This window comes from Bos taurus, chromosome 28 (genome assembly GCF_002263795.3).
Source record: "Bos taurus isolate L1 Dominette 01449 registration number 42190680 breed Hereford chromosome 28, ARS-UCD2.0, whole genome shotgun sequence".
NCBI classification, from domain to species: domain Eukaryota; kingdom Metazoa; phylum Chordata; class Mammalia; order Artiodactyla; family Bovidae; genus Bos; species Bos taurus.
The window spans coordinates 9,644,770-9,653,106 of NC_037355.1; the positions used below are offsets into that span (position 1 = coordinate 9,644,770).

Genomic DNA, 8,337 nt, shown 5'->3' on the forward strand with positions numbered 1-8,337 from the left:
GAAACCCTAGAGTAAACAATCATCTTGTTTTCTTAGTCTCTGTCCCTAATCCAATACTAATCATTAATGTAACCCTAAACTCTGTGCCAAATGTCTCAGTTCTCCTCAACGTATTTAGATGCAGCGTGTATTATATCAATTCCATCTTCTTTCTGATGCGCTCCGGTCTGGACTGACTGCCTGTGTTCCATGCCTGGTGACTAGTTGGACTTGCTTAAGTCTTGCTTCACTATCCAACAACCTGTTGAATTCCTTGTTTCCCTTGTCTTTTTTTTTTTTTGGTTTATTTCAGTGTGTTGATGAAACACAAAATCAAATAGTGTCCTCAAATTGATGCTCTCAGGGTTTATGCCAGATAAATTTCTAAGACTTTGTTCATCAAAATATGTCTTTATTCTACCCTGTTATCTGATTGATCACTTGACTTGATATCATATTCTATGTGGGAAATAATATTCCTTTCACATTTTTAAGACAGTTTGACATTGTCTTTAGTTTCTGGTGCCATTTTTATTTCTGTGCCATTTTTTGTCCTTGGCATTCTGAAATTTTATGATATTATCCTTGGTCAGTCAGTCAGTTCGCTCAGTTATGTCTGACTCTTTGTGACCCCATGGACTGCAGCACGCCAGGTTTCCCTGTCTTTCACCAAGTCTTGGAGTTTGCTCAAACTCATGTCCATTGAGCCAGTGATGCCATCCAACCATCTCATCCTCTGTCATCCCCTTCCCCTCTTGCCTTCAATCTTTCCCAGCATCAGGAGGCCAAAGTATTGGAGCTTCAGCTTCAGCATCAGTCCTTCCAATGGATATCCAGGACTGATTTCCTTTAGGATGGACTGGTTGGATCTCCTTGCAGTCCGTGGGACTCTCAATAGTCTTCTCCAACATCACAGTTCAAAAGCATCAATTCTCCAGTGCTTTCTTTATGGTCCAACTTTATTATCCTTGGTAATTCCTTTCAAATGGAAACTCATGTCCTTCAGTTTGGAGAAATTATATTACTTTGTTCATAATTTCTTCCTTTTCCCCTCTCTCTCCTTCTGTGACTGCTATTTGGGTGGTAGACTTTCTAAATTAGTACTTTAAATTTCTTATCATTTCTCTCCTGTAATCCATCTCTTTTTCTTTCTGCTTCACTTTCTGAAAGACTGCCTCAACTTTATCTTTCATTGCTTCTGCTCAGTTTCTCATTTTTGCTTTCATATTTTTAATTTCCAAGAGTTCTTTTTTATTATCTGCTTGTTCCTTTTTGAGAACATTTTGTTTTTGTTTTATGGAAGCAATTATCTTCTCTCTCTGTTGACATTAAAGAAAAATTGTTAAAGTTTATTCCCCTCATATAGTCTTTGTTTCTTTCAAGTTCTCTTCTGTTTCCTTCGAGTTCTTTTCTGCTATCTTTAAAATTTTTGGTTTCTTGCACCTCTTCTAGAGGCTTTTATCAAATGTCTAGTGACTCTTGGTTGTTCACATTTAAGAATGGGTTACTAAGAAGACCATTGACAGCTCTAGGTTTGTTGGTGGGGCTTGTGAAATTGTGGGATTCACTGTAGGGAATGTACCTGGCTTTTTCATTGAGAAACTCTGTTAAGCATGTCTTACAGAGAGGCTGATTCCTCAACGATCTTCCAGTCTTCTTCTTCCAGTATCCTGAGAACTGATTTGGGAAAGAGAGCTGGGAATCTCAACAACTATTAATAAATGCTCACCTAAATTCCCTCGCTTTCAGTATGGTGCTCTCACCCATGGCTGGACCTGGATTCGCCAGTCTAGAGACCTTCTTCAGAGAAAAGCCTTTAGTTTTTTGCTAAGGTGGGGAGTTGGGACTAGAGCTCAGGCTCTTCTCGGTAAGCGATTTGGTGGCATTCTGTTTAGATCTACTTCAGCCCCCTCACGTCCCTGTCGTCTGGAGGTAACCAGTGATACCAGCTCCTGAGCCTTTGAGGATGCTCTGATGTTAACTGGAAGTTTTTAAACTTTCTTCACTACTGGTTTAAGGTTCCGCTTTCTTAGGTCTTCTGTGTAGTTACACCACCCTTCCAACAGCCTTCCAGCTACCTCTCTTCTCCCACCTTTTAATGGGAGTTTTTACCTTCAACATTCCCCTCCTATCACTATAGATGGGAACAAAGGTAAATGTGTAGGTTCAAACTGCCATCTTTTTAAAAAAAATAGATGTCCAGTTGATTTACAATGTTGTGTTAATTTCTGCTGTACAGTTGTACATATGCACACATTCTTTTATAAACTGTTTTCCATTATGATTCATCACAGGATGTTGAATAGTTCCCTGTGCTATACATAGGTTTTGTTGTTCAGTTGCTAAGTTGTGTCTGACTCTTTGCAACCCCATGGACTGCAGCACGCCAGGCTCCTCTGTCCTCCACTGTCTCCCAGAGTTTGCTAATTCATGTCCATTGAGTCAGTCCTCGTTGTCTATCTATTCTATATATAATAGTTCGCATCTGCTAATCCCAACCTCCTAACCCTTTTCTCCCACCTCCTCCTCCTTGGCAACCACAAGTCTGCTCCATGAGTCTGTTTCTGTTCTGTAGATGAGTTCATTTGGGTCACATTTTAGATTCCACATATAAGTAGCATCATGTTATTTGTCTTTCTCTTTCTAACTTACTTCACTGATATAATACTTCACTTTGTATAATGTACTTAGTATAGTAATCTCTAAATCCATCCATATTGCAGCAAATGGCATTGTTTCATTCTTTTTAGTGGCTGAATGATATTCTGCTGTGTCTATGCACTACATCTTCTCTATCCACTCGTCTGTTGATGGACATTTAGGTTGCTTCCGTGTTTTGACTATGCTGAGCAGCGCTGCTGTGAACACTGGGGTTCATGTTTATTTTTGAATTATACTTTTCACCAGATACACGCCCAGGAGTGGGACTGCTGGATCATATGGCAACTCTATTTTTAAATTTTTGAGTAACCTCCATACTGTTGTCCATATTGGTTGCACCAATTTACATTCCCACCAACAGTGTAGGAGGGTTCTGTTTTCTGCACACTCTCTCCAGCAATATTATTTGTAGATTTTAAAATCAAACTGCCATCTTGTCACAAAGTCTCCAGCCACCTGTCTTTACTTGGGTTACATCCACCAGTTCATCCCTCGAGGCTTCTCAGATTCTTCTCCAGTACCCCCTCTCTGCCCTTCTGGGTTGTGTGCTTCTGTAATTCATCCTATGACATCACAGAGAACTCCGAGGTAGGCAGGGCCGAGGGCCCTTATGGGACAGTCCTGATGGCCTTTCTACTGGAAGGCGAGACAGATGTCCAGGCTGGAGCCCTGTATTTGGCCATCATGGAGCCTCTGGTCATGGTTCTCTCTTGTAGGATGAACAAGGTCCCAGAACAGACACATAGGTGTTTCGGGGTCATCAGTCTCCTCTGGAGCTGCTCCAGATTCCTCAAGGTGCTCTGAGGAGTGAGTGTGCTGGGGACCCAGGACAGGTGGGGAGTCACCTATCACTCATTGTAATTGGTGATGAGGCCTTTGTAGGCAGAGGTTTAGGGGTGGAATATTATGAAAAGCCCAGCAGTGAGAAACCGTCAGTGACCCTCAGATGTCCTTGTATCCTCCTGACAGTCTTTCTGGCCAAGTCAGTCACCCCATCTTCATGACCCATGCCCAGCTTCCCTGAATGGAGATGCAGAGCTGTCAGCGTCAGGAGTGCCTGGCCCCTCTCATGGATGTCACCTGCTCTACGTCTTTTGTCACCATCGCCCTGCTGACAGCACTGTGCTCACAAGCTTTTACAAAGCTGACGAGGAGAGAAGAGCTTCTTAGCCCTTGGACATGGAGGCAGCACCTCTGTGGGGTGGCCTCTGTCCCTCCCTGGCTGCGGCCCTTGTAATAAGTCACTGTCCTCATTTCTCCCATGGATCTCAGGATGGCTGGCATCCCGTGGCACTCGGTGACCTCATATGGCATGAGCAGGGGAACAGGGTCCATTGTGCTGTGTTCTTTCTAACTTCGGGGCTGAACTTTCACCATCAGAACACTTTGCAGAAAAAAATAATTTCCCCCAAACTCACGGGGAAGAAAACACTGCTGGTTCAATAAAAAAGCCTCAGAGTGTGTGTTAGTCACTCAGTTGTGTCCGACTCTTTGTGACCCCATGGACTGTAGCCCACCAGGCTCCTCTGTCCATGGGATTCTCCAGGCAAGAATACTGGAGTGTGTTGTCATTCACTTCTCCAGGGGATCTTCCCGACCCAGGGATTGAACCTGGGTCTCCTGCATTGCAGTCAGACTCTTTACTGTCTGGGCCACCGGGGAAGCCTCAGAAATCACCTTCAATAGAGCACCAACACTGAGCCCTAATGTAAACTCTGGATTCTGAGTGGTGCTGATGGGCCAGTGTAGATCCACCCCCCGAACAAATGTCCCACCCTTGCGAGGGGATTGTTGACAAGTAGGGGAGGGGCAGTTGTGCATGTGTGGGGGCAGGGGGCATATGGGAAAAGTCTGTACTTTCTTTGCAATTTTGTTGTGAACCTAAAACTTTTAAAAAAGTAAAATCTACATTTTGCAAAGCATGGTCAGTTCCCAAAGCGGGATTTAAAAAACAGTTTAATTTATAAGACTAAATAAGGCTACCTGACTCCATGCCTAGAAAACTCAAATGGCTCAGAAGAGTTTTGTCATTATTACCTCATTTGTGAGTGAATTAGCCCAGACTGGCCATGGACGTGCCCTGCCACCCAGAGTGCTCAGAACTGCAGGCTTGGAGCAGTCCCAGGGCACCCTGGTCTGACTGTGCCTCCCAGGCTCTCCTGGCCACCACCACCGAGCAGGAATCCAGGTCTTTTTCTTCCGTTTACTCCCAAGGCCCAGAGGATACCAGTGTGCCCAGGGGGCCAAGCAGGAACCAGGCAGTGGGTGAGCCTGGGTTAGCTTTTTTTCTATTCCCCCTTGGGGTTTTTCTTCAAACAAAAAGCTGCCACGTGTCACCCCATGACCCACCTCCTCATGGGCTTTGTGAGGCTGGAGGGCTTCTTGATCCTGACTGGTAGGGTCAGAGCTTATCCTGAGGGGTGGGTCTCAACCAAAACTCTGCCACTCACCCTGCAGTGCTGGTGACTACAATACTGAAACTCGGAACACCCGTTTCCCTCTCTGTGCAGTTAGGGGGCCTTGAGGGGCCTTCTAGCTCCAAATATTCTGTAGTTCTCATGGCTCTCTGGCCATCCAGGGGTAATGCACACTTCTATCCTGCCTTTTATTGGCAGGAGCCGAGACAATATTATTGATTGGGTTTGGTCTGGGGAGAAAAGAAGCCCAGCTGCTCAGATTCTCCTCATTAATGTTTCATGTTCCCCGGGTGGCCATCCCTCCCACAAGGGGGAAGGCTGGGCAGCCAACTCTCTGATGCTTTTGAGTGTCAGTTATCAGTAGAGCTCCCCTGCCTACTGGTCCCAGGGTCCCAGGGACGTCTGGAGTGGGGATACAGTGGTCCCTCTGTGTTCTCAGAGATGGTGTGGCTGAGAGGAATTGGGGAGGGAGGTGGTGCTGGAGGAGGGACGTGGAGGTGGTGGTGGTGGGGCGGACAATGTCTGGAATAGCTGACTTGTCACTGACTTTCCTGAGATGAAGCCCCACCCACCCTCCTAGGCTCAGAGGTGATGGTCTTTTCCCAACAGAGAACTTCTGAGGCTCCAGGTGGCCCAAGGCTTCCTCCAAGTAGCAAAAGGCCCCCTTGCCCCTTGAATTCCTATTGGTTTCCTTCACTGGGTAGAGCTGCCTAGTTTTAACCTTTCCAGATCATCACTGGAGATAGCGATGTGCGTCACTGTTTGCTATAATCGGATTGTTTTCCCTTATTGAGAAGTCATGTGGGTCTTGTGCCCGGGGCTAGAGAGGATGCGGTTGCCAGGGGACACACTTGTGCTGGTGACCACCCCACACTCTTCAGGTGTTGTCAAAGCACCAGTCGCCCTGTTGTGACAATGCAGGCCTTGAATTCCCCACCCTAGGCTGTGAACTTTAAAGAGAGAAATCTGCATTATTTGTCTGGTTCCCAGGATCTCCTCCAGAGCCTGGCACACAGAAGTGGCCATTAAATAGTTGTCCAAAGGGTGGGAAATGAAGGAAGGTAAATATGAGCCTTACTGGTATCTTCCCTGGGAGTGCTGAGCTCCAACGTGTGGACTGAATTGTTACAGCTCATAGAAGTTGATTCTGTAGGACTCTGGCATCTGAGCATAGGGAAAGGGGGACGGGGGAGCCAAATGACGGCCCTTCCACGTATGAACTGCCCTGAGCTTCATTTCTGGCCTTTTGACTGTAGCTGGGAAAGGCCAAAGTGGACTTCAAAATGATCTTTTGAAGAAGATCAGCTAATACAATTCCTTCATTTTCTCAAATAAGGAGGCCCAGAGAAAATAATTTATCAATTTCCCCACTGGTAAGGGCCCCAAATAACTGCTTACGAGGAATCCTGCTTTGCAATCCTATTTTCCTTTCACCTCTTACCCTGACTCCTGTTTACTTGCTTCTTTAGAGAATAGAAATGGTATGGAATTTAAAGACTAGACCTTGAAAGACAAATGTAGTGATTGGGTAGTCAGGAAAATATATAAGGACTTGCTTCAGAATGTAAGTACTCACCTTTGTGTCATTTACTGGATCCAGGTGGGCCTTACAGCTGAAATTTTTCTGTATAGGACAAAGGAGACATAGGTCTATATTCCTGTATCGCCTCATTTCTTATGCTTCTGAATTCCTGGCGAGTTTTTGTTTGACTGCTTTGTTAAGTTTGTTATATTCATTTTCCCCCAGTTTTTTAAAAATTAATTTTTTATCAAAGTATAGTTGAATTACAATGTTGTGTTAATTTCTGCTGTACAGTTACACATGTGTACATATTCTTTTCCATTACGGTTTATCCCAGGATACTGAATCTCGTTCTCTGTGCTGTGCAGTAGGACCTTGTTGTTTATCTCTTCTGTGTACCAGTCTGCCCCTCTAGTCCCGAGTTACCAATCCATCCCTTCCCTAGCCCCTTCCCCTTTGGCAACGGCAAGTCTATTCTCTCATGCTTTGCCCTTTGGGAAACAAAGTCAACTAATCCTCTCTCTCTTTTTTCTCCATGCTTCCCCAGAGTGGGTCTCTGCTCTCCAGGGGAAGTCTGGCCCTTGAGCTACATCCTTCCCGTCTTCCTCTGATCACCAGTGAGGAGGAGGAGGAGGAGGAGGAGAGGGAAGAGAGGAGAGAGAAGAAAACCAAGCCCCACCCACTGCCACCATATGAGCAGGCCAGGCTGCCTGCCCGTGTGGTTCCCGGGAACACCGTTATCGCTGTGGCGAACGTGGGTGGAGCCCCCGGGAGGTGTGCAGTAACAGCCTCAAGCTCTGGACCACCCTGGGGTTAAGAACAATGGAGCAAAGGGCAGTCTTTGGCTGTAAAGTGCCGCCTTCCACAGACACCCACCAAATTGCCCTCCTCTTTCTCCTTCCATGATGGACCGGTGGAGACTTCATTATGAACCTGCATCTGGAGACAGCACTCTCAGAAGTAGCAGAGTTTCTCCCTGTTCAGGCATTTAGGATCTATGACAACTTGAGAGATGAGCTCTCAAGGGGGTCTGGGGATCTAACTGCCTGATGCTTAGGCCACAGGAAGGGACTGAGGCTCCTTGTGCTTTATACAGCAGTTGCCTTGTGTGGCTCTCAGCCTATAGGTAGCGATGCTCTCAGCTAGCAAGGTCTGTGGTGCTTGCCTGGGCCTCTGTGACTCCCACTGGCATTTCCAGAGCCAAGGTGGTGGCTAGACCAGCCCTTCCTTGTGGTTCTTAGTATAATTGCAGGATGTCCCTCAGCAACCATCATGGAACTTTGAGGACCAAGATCTGATACTCATAGGCCATGGAATGTATATGGCATACCCAGGACCCACATAGTGAGGTCACAGGCAGAGAGAAAGAGCATGGACCTGGGGTCTGCCTTTTTCAGGATCCAAGGGTGGGTGTCCAGGGTTAAAGGACTGCACTCTTTATTGGCCAATTTAAGGCCCAAGAGTGGGAATGAGGATGCAGGCATGGAGAAGTGGGCCCACTATTAAGTATCTGGGTTCCCAGGGTTTTCTGAGAGGGGGCTTCTTGGCCTAACGCCTCTTCTGGTGGTTTGGCTGGGAGCTGTGTCCCACAGCTGGCAGGGTGTTTATTTGAAGTGGATGTCTTTGGAAAGGGGTGCCTCTACAATCATTGTCTTAATGTCAGGCACTTAAACTATAATCAAAAAGCTTAATGTCAAGCAGTTACACTACTATTCAAAGCTGTGCTGCATCGGAGATCTAACAGGAGCAATAACATGC

At 46.2% G+C, this 8,337-nt stretch overlaps 1 long non-coding RNA gene across 1 annotated transcript; it reads left to right on the forward strand.

Annotated features, from left to right (window-relative positions):
• Nucleotides 1-3,264: 3,264 nt before the first annotated feature.
• On the forward strand, nt 3,265-4,112 carry LOC132344162 (uncharacterized). The gene is made up of 2 exons (XR_009493297.1): nt 3,265-3,473; nt 3,610-4,112. It is a non-coding gene; the product is annotated as an uncharacterized lncRNA (long non-coding RNA).
• The last annotated feature ends 4,225 nt before the right edge of the window (nt 4,113-8,337 follow it).